At 49.4% G+C, this 13402-nt stretch overlaps 1 protein-coding gene across 36 annotated transcripts in view; it reads left to right on the top strand.

Moving 5' to 3' along the window:
• The window catches only part of LOC135968371 (uncharacterized), a 239494-nt gene that overhangs the window by 94924 nt on the left and 131168 nt on the right, over positions 1-13402 (top strand). The gene's annotated exons all lie outside the window — the stretch shown is intronic.

The raw sequence follows: 13402 nt of genomic DNA on the forward strand, positions 1-13402 counted from the left end.
TCACGCCAAAGGTCATGCACTGTACGATTCTTCTCACAACAGATGTCCAGAATGGGCAAATCCAGAGAAACGGAAGTCGGCTGGCGATTGCCAGGTGCTGGCGGAAGGAAGGAGCAGGTGCTGACTCTTAATGGGTTCAAGGTTTCTTTGGCCCATGGTGAAAAAGTCCCAGAATTACATACTAGTGGTTGATGTGCAGCTTTGAGAATGTGCTAAAAAGACTGAATTGTATCCTTTAATATTGGGGCTTTTATGGTTTGTAAATTCCTTTCAATTTAAAAAGGAACACAAGAACTTCTTTGGTGTTGATATTTAGATGGTGAAAGAGACAGTATCCAAAACAAGTTACTATGTAACTCACGTCGACAGAGTTAAACTTCATATTCTGAGGATCTTAAAGGAAGTGTGTGAGCCTAGGAGACACAACGATCCTACACTAGATGTTACACCCCATCTTACTGATTTCTATCTCACATAACCATATTCAGGGAAAACCGACATGTAAACGTGAGCTGAATGCTATGCAGAGGCACACTCCTCTAACCCGGATGATCTTTAGTGGCACAGTAAGAGATGAGGTCATAGCAACGTTAGTTTAGTTAAATTTCTATGGCAACAGAAATTTGGCACATCTGATGAGTTAGATCTCTCTGCACAGCTCCTAATGGGGTTGCCCATTTCTGTATGGTGTCTGTGTATATTCTCGCTGTGGAAATAAGTGATAGCACCTGCACAAACACTTGCCCGGAAACGTGCACGAAGCTGGTGCAGGCAGAGGACAGGCAACAGGGAAGCATGGCTCAGCCCTGGCAAAGAAGACCGTTATTCCGAACGCAGAAGATTCAGGAACACAGTCGTTGGGAAGACTGCTGATGTCCGTGGATCTCACTGCTGTTGTGTTGTATCTGTGCAGCGAGTTACCGGAGCTGTCAGAACCGCACGTGTTGGTATTGGTATCATCACTCAATGCTTCTGACTTTTCCTGGTGCTGAGGATGACTGCATGTGGCGGAAGCAAAGTACTGACCTAGCACAGATCATCAGATCCCAGTTCTTTTTTATGAAGGGGGGCAGGATTAGAACCACCCCCCCCACACCCCCCAATCCTATAAGAACTGGGATCTGATGATCTGTGCTGTTGAGAGAGGCAGGGTTAGAACGCCCCACTCCTCAATCCCATTGTTGAAAATAATAGTTGGCTTGGGAGGGTTTTTTCTCCTAAGGTTGAAGCTGTGCATTTCTGGAGCCTGGGCTGTCAGCCATGGTGGCTGGGGAATGCTGGGGCTGCGGTCGTCCGGCCGCTGGTGGGTCCTGCCTCTTTGACACCGTTCATTTCTGAAGCTTGCTTTCCCCGGTGTTGGAAGTCGCAGCACTGGAAGAATGGCCGCCTTCCTACAGTGAAGCTCTGGCAGAAGAGGAGAAGACACGGAGCGTCTGTTCAAGGACGTGACGTTCTGGGCACCGCACCATGCGTTCTGCTTCTCAGCGTTGCCTCTTGGTTGATGTTACCATCACCTGGCATTTCCCAGGAGGTAACTCGCAGATGTCACACTGATGGAAAGCCGCAGCAGCGCGGTTCACGTCCAGGGCCAGCTGGAGCACATCAGCAAGGTCAGGCTGGATACATGTGCTTGCTGACAGGAAAATGACAGGAAATATGTCATTTCAGGGAAATGACAGGAAATGTGCTTGCTGACAGGAAAATGACAGGAAGACGACAGGAAAGAGGCCCATGAGGAGAGCAACCAGTGGATTCAAGGTGGGGAACTGAAGGAGCGAGTCATCACAGGGTGGGAGGCTCAGGAGCCAGCAGGCAAGTGGGATGTAGCCTCAGGGTGCTGCTGGGTTGGTGAGGGGCCTTCTGTGACTTTTCTAAAAGTGCAGTCAATTGTAGGGGTGGGTGCCGGCTCCCGGCTCCCGCACATAAGAGGCAAGCGTCTTGCAGGAGACCAACGTGTGCACTGGGAGTTCCTAGTTGCGTGTCCCAGCATGTGGCCCAGAGGCCCCTGACAAAGCTCAGTGCACCAGGGACACAGTGGACTTTTGGTTCCTGACCCAACGAGGAAGTGAGGGAGTGAGGGCCGAGACACAGATGCAAGGATGCACAGGATGGGGTGCAGTCAGGTGGAGAGTCATGCTGTGGGGTCCGGGAGAGATGGGTTCGAGAATAAATGGGACCGGGTTGCAGTCAAGTGGAGAGTCATGCTGCTGGGGTCTGGGAAATGTGTTGTGTTTGCTTCTATGTGAACAGCGGGACCTGAGCATGTCTGTGCTTTGACGTTTAATCTGTACACTATCCTTGGCAGGGTGTGTATCTCTGTGGCAGAGGACACCCCGGCCACAGTGGATGTCAGTGGCGGTGGCTGGACTCACGGTCCGTGAACGTTGCATGATCGAACGCGTTTGGTACATTCTCAGCTCCTGCCCAGGTGCCTCCCGAGTATCCGGTGCTGTGGCTCCCCACACCCTTCCCATCTGTGTGTAGCATGACCACCATCTTCCTACCATGTGTTTGTGCTACCACGGCTGCCATGTCTAACGGGCGCTTTGCTTTCCAGCTACTTTCCTATAACCAAACCCTTGAACGACTTTGCCTGCGTTTCAGAGATGATTAGGGTATTAGTCTTTCAAGATTGCTCTGAGGATTTCCAAAAGCAAATGCAACTTACAGGGTGCAAGATATTGGAAATGACAGTAATTATAGATGAGTTTTCTCAGTGTGTTGATTGCGGTAAAATTACATAGCACTCTATTTTTAAGTGTATGGTTTGGAGGCATTAAGTGTGTTCACACTGTGGTGCCACGATCACCGGCATCCATCTCCAGAACTTCCTGGTCTCCCCACGCTTGAAACTCGGTCTACCCAACACCAGCTCTCCTTCCGCCCCAGCTCTGGGAAGCACTACAGGTTGCTTACAAAATAGGCTTTTTCAGTAAGAGAAGGGGCAAGGAAAGGAGCTCTAAAGACTGTCTTGAGATTTGAGGAAGTGTTTTAGGTTTTATTGTCTGGTTCCCGGTGTAAAGGAACTATTGAAGATGTGGGAAGGTGAAGGTCTGTGATCTCAGGAAGTGCTGGGCTGGGCAGCTTTCCCACTGTGACGGGGGCACTTGCCCTCAAACCCGCCTGAGATAATCGCGTGAGGATGGTGCTGCATTGTGACAGCTCTGAACTTGATCTCCTTGAACGTTGCCAAGTACATAAGCTTTGGCGGTTACCGTCTAGTATCTGCGGGAGACCTAGAATTTGAACATTGTTGACTTTAGAACACTCTCATTTTTATAACACTCTACCTGTTCTCAACAATAGGAAATATGCTGTGTCCTTTTTTTTAAATGCCTTAATATTCTGTGTTGCGGTGGCAGTAGTTGCAGCGGAGGGTACTTCTGGTTCATGGTCATCGCCAAACACAAGCTTCTGGAAACCGTGTGAAAAATGAAGGGGAAAGTGCTTTTCTGCAAAGGGCTTTTTTGAACATCCTGTTTTTTTTCTGGAATATCTGTTGTGGTGTAAAACGTTTTCATATTTAGGGGTTTGTAACGTGTTTTATACTGGTTAGCTTTGAAACCCCATGTTTTTGCGTGTCATGGGGCTGCTTTATCCTATTCTATGATATAGCTGGTTGGCAAAACTATTGGTTATTTCACTTTAAAAACCAAAGCAGCTTACAGATTGAGTGTGATTCCTGTAAGAATTTAATTATAAAATTGATTTGTGTTCAATAAGCTTACTGGATTGGCTAGATCCGTGGACAAAAAGATAAGAACATGTCAAGTCTCTGGGCCAGGAAGGACTTCCAAATAATACAAGTGATACACATTAATTTCTTAACAAACAATTAGATTTAGTATATAACTGGTTAAAACCTCTATATTTTCTATTATAGCCATTCCACAGTGCCCATGGGGGTGGGCTGCAGGACTGCCTATGGAATCCAAAGTCTTTGGGCGTTGAGGTCCCTGCAATAAAATGGCATCGTGTTTGCATATGACATATGCACATCCTCCTGCAGACAGTCATGTCAGGGTTGCTCGTAACAGCTATACCATGGACATTCCATGCGAGTAGTTGTTTAATGAATAATAAAGTCTGAATGCTTAGTACAAACACATTAAAAAATATGTTGATCTATGGTTGGTTGAATCCACAGGCCTGGAACCCCGGGAGAGAGTACAAACTCTAGAAGTAAAACGAACAAAGCACTTGAGGTCAGCAGTGACGGGTGTGGGATCACACTGAATCTCATGTGTTTTGCTGTCTGTGTCACTGTGTCCCGTGTAAACGGGAATCATTTGTAGCTTAAGGTAAAATAGGTAACAGGAAACACTACAGAGTGGGCACGAAGGCGCGCCCCTCATTACCCCGTGTTACAGCCAAGCGTCTGCCTCCTGGGGAAGGATCTGTTCTGTGGGGAGACTAGATGTTGATGATTTCCGGATGTGTGAAGGGAAACTCCCTCCGAGAAGCGTGGCTTTGGCCGGAGCACATCAGACGAGAGTTAGCGCGGCATGGAGTTTCCACAGTGCCCCTCAGGCCTGCTGCTTCTCTCCTCTCCCCACCCCTGGCCCTGACTCTTACCAAGGGAGGCAAGTTCAGCTCCAGCTGAGCCCCGCACAGGGCTGTGGGTCTCTAGGGCAGGTGCCACCTTTGCCTGAACAGGCTGTGTCAGAGGAGGGTCTGGCTGTACTTGAGCTGTGAGAGATGCTCTCAGAGATCCAGCATCCTGAAAACCCAGGTGCTGAAGGTTCCTCCTCTTCCACCATCCTGCGGGGAAGGGGGTCTTATCCTGCTTCCCCTCAACCCAAGCTGACTTCTTGTCTGTTCTGTACACCTAGGTTTTCAGAGCAGTTATTGTTAATCATCTAGCAGACAAACAACCATAAGGTGACAGCCTGGGAGGGTAGACGGCGCTGGAAGGTAGTTTTCTGAATAACAGCGTTCAGTTTCCTGTTTTGCCGCCATTTGACCCAAGGCCCCAAGATAATTGAAATACCGTCAGCCAAACACCGATTTTTTTACCTGAGGTTTTTTTTTTTTTTTTCTTTTTAAGTTATGGGTGCAAACTTATAACCAGGGACCTGACAAAAGAGAAGGATTTATTTGCAAAGTGAATGTCGGGGATGGTTGGCATTTGCCAACTCTGACTAGCAGGGACCCAGGCTGCTTCCGTTCTGCCGCCCGACTCCTGACCCTCCAGCTCCTGCCCCTGTTCCCACCAGCAGGAAGAGGAGCGGGAAGGTGCCTTTTCCCCTTTAAGGGGATGAGGTGAGAGTTGCACCTGCCAGTTTGCTAGTCCCTGGGGTGATTCTCCAGCATGGGTGGGAGTTGGGTTTGGAGGCCTGAGCCCCGTGAAGCTGGGGTTGCTGTTCCCTGAGCAGCAGGAAACTGGACTCTGGGAAGTGGGGTCAGAGGGTAGCATCCTCAGGAGGGGCCTCTCGTCCCATTTGACATCTTCACTGCAAAAGGGGGTGTGGGCTTCATGGTCCATTGACAAATAGAACGTTATTTTTGTGTTGTTTTTTAAGCACATCGAATCCTAATTCCTTTGGCTTTTACTAAAGTGGCATTTTGTAATTCCACATGATTTCATTGATATACTCGCAGGAGAGAATGCTTCCTGTAAACCAGAAGGATCTCTGAGACGGTTCTCGGCCCATAGAGAGTTCATTTTCCCAAGGTTAAAGACACAGCCTCAGGCGGGGTTGAGGACACACTGCAACAGCCTCAGGAAGTCCTGGACATGTGTCCAAGGTGTTTGGGACACAACTTGGTCTTACACATTTTAGGGAGACGTGAGACATCAATATATATGAGATGTACGTTGGTTCGGTCCAGGAAGGGAGGCTCGGCTCCAAGCGGGGAGGGATTTCCAGGTCACAGGTAGATCAGACAAATGCGTTTCTGGTGTACCTTTCCAGAGGAAGCAGCCAGATCCGCATTTATCTCCGTGTGCAGATGGGGACTTTGAATTCTCCTCTGTCCATGAGGAATTTCCTTGTGCATCCGTTGTGAGGGAGGTACGTGGCTTTTTTTTCCCCTCCCCCCAGTAGCTGTCTCTGTTCGGAAGAGCATGGGAGGCAGGTTTGGTCTAAGCTCTGCCTCACCTTGACGTCGCTTTAGCGTAGTGATTTTGGGGTCCTGAGATGTAGTTTCAACTTCATGTTTCTGAACACACTGGCACTCGAAACAGTGTTGTAGGAGGTATCTAACTTACTTAGAAGAAGAATCTATTTGGAAGGACTTGAGCACATTCCTCCTTGAGAGAACCAAGCCTTTGTTTAGTTTGCTTTGCCCCGAGGCTGTTACGCTGCCCCGGGCTGTGCGGCCTTAGAAAGCTGTGCCCCTGTGAGCTACTGCCTGTGGAATCTGGTGACTTTGAAGTTAATCCAGCAGCTACATATTTTGGAAAGCAGATTGCCTCTTAAAGTGTTGGTGATTATGATTCTAGCACTAGAATTTCAGTGTGTATTTTCCACCTTCTTACTTTGTCTCCTCATACACTGAGATGCTGCTGCATTTGCTCTTAGGCTTCACGGAGGGAGGGTCAGTTCTGACCCTTTCTTAGATATTGACCTTGAACGGACAGAATCGAGATTCAGAAAAACTCTCGAGCTGTGAGTGTGCTGATATCTATGTAAGTGGGGTTCATGTGTCAAACTCAGGTTTAAGAAAAACCAATTCTAGGCTGGGCATAGTGGCTCACACCTGTCATCCCAGCACCTTGGGAGGCTGAGGTGGACAGTTCACTTTTGAGCCCAGGAATTCGAGACCAGCTTGGGGAACATAGCAAGACCTTGACTCTACAAAAAATTAAATAGGAGTGGTGATGTATACCTGTGGGCCCAGCTACTCGGAAGCTGAGGCTGGAGGTTCACCCAAGCCTGGCAGGTTGAGGCTGCAGTGAACCATGATAGCACCACTGTACTTATGGTGCACTGTGCCTGAGTGACAGAAGAACAACCACCCCCCCACACACAAAGTATCAATTCATGCAGTGGCCAGTTCTGCTGGGACCACCTGTTAAGGCTACTCTGGGCCTCACGGTGTGAGAAGGGTCTGTCCAGCGGTGAGAAGGAGTGGCTTGAAGGCCTAAAAGCCAGTTGCTGTGGTTCAGCATGACTGCGGGTGTGGAGTTGGGGGCAGGGCTCTCCACGGCATGAGTGGGTAAACGGATGGGCTTCCAGAACGAACCCCTGTGACTTTGCCTGGTTTGCATCCGTCCAATACAAATCCACAGGCTCTTACTCTAGAAGCTTCTGCCGGGGCTGATGGACTGGCCTGGGGACAGAGGGTGCCCTCAGAGCCTCAGGGTGCTGTCTGGTTTAGGACGAGCACTTAGTCACCTAGATCTAGGATTTATGACACGACAAGGGGACTCGTCACACTCGGAGCAGCATCCATCTGCATTCTAGACTTGGTTCTAGGTGAAGTATTTTGGAGCCTGTTGGTACCCTGTGTTCTGTTTATGTGTAAAACAAGTTAGAGTTATAACTAGTTAAAACCTATTTTTAAAATTTTGCCACAGAATATGGCAATTGTGGTGGAGCCTGGCCAGAGACCCCCACACTCAGACGCTGCCGTGTGCTGGGGCTGCAGGCGTTGACTGCATCGGCTGTCCCTCCCAGCGTGTCTGTGTTCTTGACACGGGCGCCCATCGAGGCTCGGCCTGTGAGAATCGTGCCACCGTTTGTCTCCGTGTTCCTCTGAGGTTCCGCAGACTTCACGGTCCCATGGCAGAGCGTACGGTATCTGCTTGCATCCTGATTTCCCCAAACCCCAGGACAGGCCAAGAGTTCCTTACACACAACTGCAGAGGGCCCCGTAGTGTGGATTTGCGGTGACACAGCCTTTCCCCAGCTCGGCCTTCGTCTCCAGAGTTGGCTTTAGGGCGATAGAAGCTTCCTTCAGACTGGGGGGCCCTGAAGCTTTGGTGCTAGGAATTCGGTGACCAGCACGGATGATACCCCATTTCTCTGCATTTGTAGCAATAGTTGTTAACACGACCACGAGATGTACAGAGGAAGGAAAAAGGAGGTTTTATTTTCAGAGTAACACTCTGTGCTTTGGGAAATGTGGTCTTGGGGGAGCTGTAAGCACACGCCCCTCAGGAGGGGAGGAGGCCGCGGCGTTACACGTTCCGGGGTTTGTTGGCTGTGTGTGTTCATCGGGCTCAAGGAATGTCTGAACGTTTACAGGGAAAGTGGGGTTTGTTCATCCGGTTCGTGCAATGTCTGAACACTTACAGGGAAAGTCTAGCACACATGCAGTGAGTTCACCTGTAACATCCATGTTCGCCTTGGGGCGAGCGTAACATTTGAAATGAGGTGGACTGGGCGTGTCATGTACAAAGGTGAGCTGTTGGGCGCAGACGTTTATGCGCAGCCTCAGTCACAGCCAGGACTGGCTCAGGGTCTGCAGCTTGTGGCGGGAAAGGACATTCACGAGGTCATTCTGTCCAGTTGGGGCTGCCGGCAGGGTCCCGGGGCGGGGGGTTTGTCTGGTCAGCCAGCGTCTGGAGTCCACCCAGGTCCCGTGGACAGCGTTCCTCTAAACCAGGCTTCTGATTGTGGAGGAGACTTCATGCTGGTTAACACACTGTACAGGAGTAGTGCCGTGGGGCTTTGGGGTTGACCTTCCCTATGATGCCAGTTACATTTCTCTCCAGATCTCATCATAGCCACAGAGATTGTACCTCGTCTGACAGCTGGGGGTGCCGTGTTGATATAGTAATTTATTGCATTAAACTTTTTATTACTATTTTAATAACCTTTTTTTTCTTTTTCAAGAGATATAGGGTATTGCTGTGTTACTCAAGCCAGTCTTGAACTCCTGGCCTCAAGCAATCCTCCCACCTCGGCCTCCCAAAGTGCTGGGCTTATAGACGTGAGCCAGTGCACCCAGCCTACAGCCATGTTTTTAAAACTCAGCAGTTTAAAAATCCCACTCCTTTCACCCCCTCAAGCAGGCTGGTTGGCCTTGTGCAAACTGGGGTGTCACGATCTTAGCCTCCCCTTTTATTTTTCGCTTTGGCTTCAAGTTCTGATGAGAACAGCAGTTACAAAATGGGCATTAGGTGATTCTTCTGTTACTAAAGCCAGAATTCTCACCAGTTGGAGATGTTTGTCCCCAGGATCCCAGAAAGCTGCTTTGAATCAAGCCCGTAGTAAATAAGTAAGGAACTAAACTCTTGGTCCTCTGCTTAGTACCAGGGGAATGGGTTAGTTGCTGATACCCTTTGATCTGTGCTCACGTGCTGCATCTCATCACGGGAAGCAGAGTCGCCCTGTGGAATAAAGCCCGGCTCAAGGTGGTGCGTCGAGACGCTTGGGGCTGTCAGTCCCTTATACAGCGGCAGACTTGGAGACTCAGTATCGCGTGCAGAGCCCAGGCAACCGGAGTGCATCCACCTTAGAGACCACATGGACGGTCGGCAAGGTGGATGTCTGGGCATATGGCCTTGACAGGCCCACTGCGAGGTGAATTAGGAATTCGTTAGCAAAGAAATCAAACTCGCCTTTGGGTCCCAGCTGCTTGGAAGGCTGAGGCAGGAGGATTGCTTGAGCCAGAAGGTCAAGGCCGCGATGAGCCATGATTGTAATACTGCACTCCGGCCTGGGTGACATAGCGAGACTCCAAGTCAAAAAAAAAAAAACACAAAAAAACCCCTCAAACCTTACTCTTCATAGCAGGAGGGAGAATTTGTCAAAGTAACTGCAACAAAATCTTAGATGATATAATTTCAGTGGCTAAGTGAGCTGTCCATCCCACGTGGCTGGCTCACAACGCAACAGAGCCAGGTGCTGCTGCAACTGCGCCCCTCCCCACCCGATCGCTTGTGGACATTTTCTGTTTCCCCATATCTCCCTTTTGGACACATAGCTCGCTACTTTATAGCTAAGCATCAGTAAAACAGGTTGTCTATTTTGAAAAGTAACTATTATGTCTTTTAAGGACAGAAAATGAAGCAGGTGACAATAGCATGGCAACCTGGTGAATAGATTTAGAGGAATATTTAATACTTGGCACCACTCTGAACCTTTCTTTTCTCATGCTTAGTTACAGCTACCGCCTTCTATGACAAAACACTTTCAGCTCTGTGAGTAGGAATTAAACATATTCTAAATCAGAAGTTTTAGTTAAGCAGTATTTTACGTGAATGCCCAGATCCTAAGTGTTCACTGTACTGGTGTGTGGTGTTGAAGAAGGAACGAGGGCTTGGGGCTGCGTTTATGGTGCAGCGTCCGGGTTCCCATATGTGGGATGAGGGCCATGAGACACGGCCTGGAAGGTTCAGACTGTGGGATTGAATGGATCTACCCACTCCTGGAAAGCCTCAAGTCTAACTTGACTTGGGCTGGTTTTAGGGAGATGCTGGCAGCGCTGTCCTCACAGGTTACCGGGAGGGGCTCTGGCACCGTCCCCGTCAGGTGTCTCATGATCAGCCAGCTTGCTCATCTCAGAAGCTGCTGGTCGTGTTCTCGTTCCTGTTGTTTGTTGCGTGTTATTTAGGGTTCTGTTCATGTGGGGACCTAGGAAGTTTCACAGTGAGAGGAGAGCCGCTGAGCCGCCTTCCTGCCTGGACGCCAGCCCCACGGAGGACCGTAACTGCTTGAGGTTGGCTTCTGCCCCCGGCCTCACCTGTGGAGCATTGATGCAGTGGTACTTTCTAAGCTCCTGGGGCACACAGTGCTGTTGTGTGGATCCACAGGCCACTGTGGCGTCCAAGCACGTGCTCCCGGAGGAGAGGACTCTGCGGGCACTGATAGTGGGAGCTGGCTGAGAGTCCAGCAAGTGAGACTCCCTGTGACGTGCACAGCTGCCATCTGCACAGCCCCTCCTGAGGCCAAGATGGTCGAGCGATAAATGCACAAAGCGCGTCTCCAGCAAAAAGCCGCCAAGTGTCCACATCCAGGATATCCACCAAGGTGGCCTTTTGGTGTTAATACGATGAATGTGAGCAGCAGGTGGTCTGTGTCGAGTGTGACTGTGCCACTGCAGTTTTGTTCTCATATCTTGATGAGCATGAACGGTTCCTGACGAGGGTAGGTAAGGATGCTGTGACCTGAGACTCTGCAGTATTGTAGCTTGAGGAACCAAGGAGTTCTTCTCTCTTGCAAAGCCGTCAGGGAGGATGTTCCAGGCTGGTGACTGCTCCATGAGGTATTCAGAGATCCAGGTTTCTTCCCGACCCCTGCTCTGCATTCCCAGGGACATGGCTGTCCTTGCTGTGGTTGGGACTGGGCGATTGCCATGCTGGCAGGGGAGGCTTAAGGTGAGAGTGGCCGTGATTTACCTAAGTTACATAATGGCAGGGAGCCTGGGAGTAAAGTGTAGCCGTAGCCTGGAGGATGGATGATGGATGTTGGTGAACGACTGGCTGCACTCACCGCACCTGGCCCAGGAATGGGGAAGGATGGCTGAGTGTGCCATTCAATGGTACCTGGTTCTTTCAGATTTGACTTCCTTATGGATTTTCTGCTGTAAAGAGGAGAGAGCCTGTGGTTCTAGGCCAAGCATCTCACTCATCTCATAACATCTTGTATCCCTCAGCCAACATTTATGTCAAGTTTTAGAAGTCCTATCAAACTGGCAAGCATTTCTCAATTTGGTTTAACCATTGGATTTTATATCTGTGTCTGCATGTCTATTTTACATCTATGTGGTTATTTGACACTCTGTAGTACCTTTGTAATAGGTTCTATTTGGTGGAAGTTACTTTCAACAAACCCTTGCTGCTACTTGAATTTTCAAGGTTGCAAGTAGAAAGGAGAGAATAAGAACCACATCTTCTCTAATTTTAAAATTTGTTGTTTCTCAAATCACACCAGAAGTACATATATTACAAATTACAAAAGCAGCCAGAATCAAGGTTAAGAGATTTCTGGGCGATTCTGGCTAATCAGCAGTATTTGCTGAGGTGTGTGCAGCAGACCAACATGCCAAAAAGCCTGGGACGGGGGAGAGATGGGAGGCCAGGCTGTGACTTCGGAGGTGCTGTTGCCTCAGGGAGAGGAGCTAGATGTAGAGAGGATAAATGGACACAGGTGTGACCACCGCCATCCTTGCCGTGGCACGGAGGTCTTTGTACAGGGACCTTTGTGAGCTGAGTTAAAAATTGAAACTGAGAGAGTGCAATGCATTCTTAGTTTTTAAAATAAAATGCTAATAGAGAACATTTTGTTTGTAAGAATGTAAAATGTTACATCTTTGTTAAAGAATAATAATTTGCTTCTGAGATCTTTGTGACTGAGATTTGAAATCTTAAGTATGGTTTTTTCTTCCATGTTTTATACATATGCACGTATACACATACATGTAAGGTATATAAAAGGAAAATAAGCATATCTGTATTCACATTTATATACACTTCCATAATGTGTATACTTCTAGTCACACATAAGTCTAAGAGACTATGACTTGACTTGATAACCATGAGAGGGTAATTAAATAATTTATCTGCTCTTAGCCTTGCTTTTGTATGTGAGCAGGGACCCTGCGAAACGCGCCTCCCGCGTTCCAGGCCTCACACAGCCCGTGCCAGGTTTTGGAAGCAGGAGTTTGTCTGCAGCCACTTCGGGAAACATGTGGTTGCCAGGATTGCCTAGAGCTCCAGGCTGTCTCCAGTCCCAGCCTCCCTGGGGTAGAAGCTGCCCTACCAGGGGCCTGGACATGGACGTTAGGGCCTGGAGCCAGGGACCGCTCCTGAAGCGGGGGGCTCCCCTCACGGTTGGGCATGAGAACCGAGGTTAGGAGGCGGAACCAGCCTTGGGCCAGTGCACGGCCTCCCTGAAGTGCTTGCGGGAAGCCCCAGCTGTACTTTGCTGACCCCATAGACAGCACCACACTCTGTGAGATCCCCCTGGCCCACCCCTCAGGTTCCTAAAATGATGAAGGTTTCCTGAGCTCTGAATTTTTAGGTCTAGGCTAAAAAGTCCTGGGACAGGCTCACAGGGTTCTTTATGTAGAAATGATGAGTGTGCTGGTGACTCAGAGCAGGCACTGCACCCTCACTCCAGGGTCCTTCGTGCCAGGTGGAAACGAGCGTGTGGGTCACCCAGAGTCCCTGCATCCTCACTCCAGTCACTGCTCTTTGGTTTCTTAATTAAAAGCCTAAAAGCCTTGATAATGAAAATGCATTCTCCCCAGAGAGTCGAGTTTCCGGTTATGGAGGCTCCCCTGTAAATGCCGTGCCAGGTCAAATATGCTGAGATCTGGGCCAGGTCCCGCTTCCTGCTCACGGCCAAAGCAGGTACTTCATTTGGGAGGTGACCCAGGGGGATATTTGAGAGGCCTGCCGGTCCCCAAGGGATGAATCCGCTGGCCTTCACATTCTGCTCCGGCCTCCATCAGCTCCTTCCTGCCTGCAAACTGCCGGCTTTGACGTTGCAATCATTGGAGATATGTT

This window comes from Macaca fascicularis, chromosome 19, assembly GCF_037993035.2.
Source record: "Macaca fascicularis isolate 582-1 chromosome 19, T2T-MFA8v1.1".
In the NCBI taxonomy this organism is placed as follows: domain Eukaryota; kingdom Metazoa; phylum Chordata; class Mammalia; order Primates; family Cercopithecidae; genus Macaca; species Macaca fascicularis.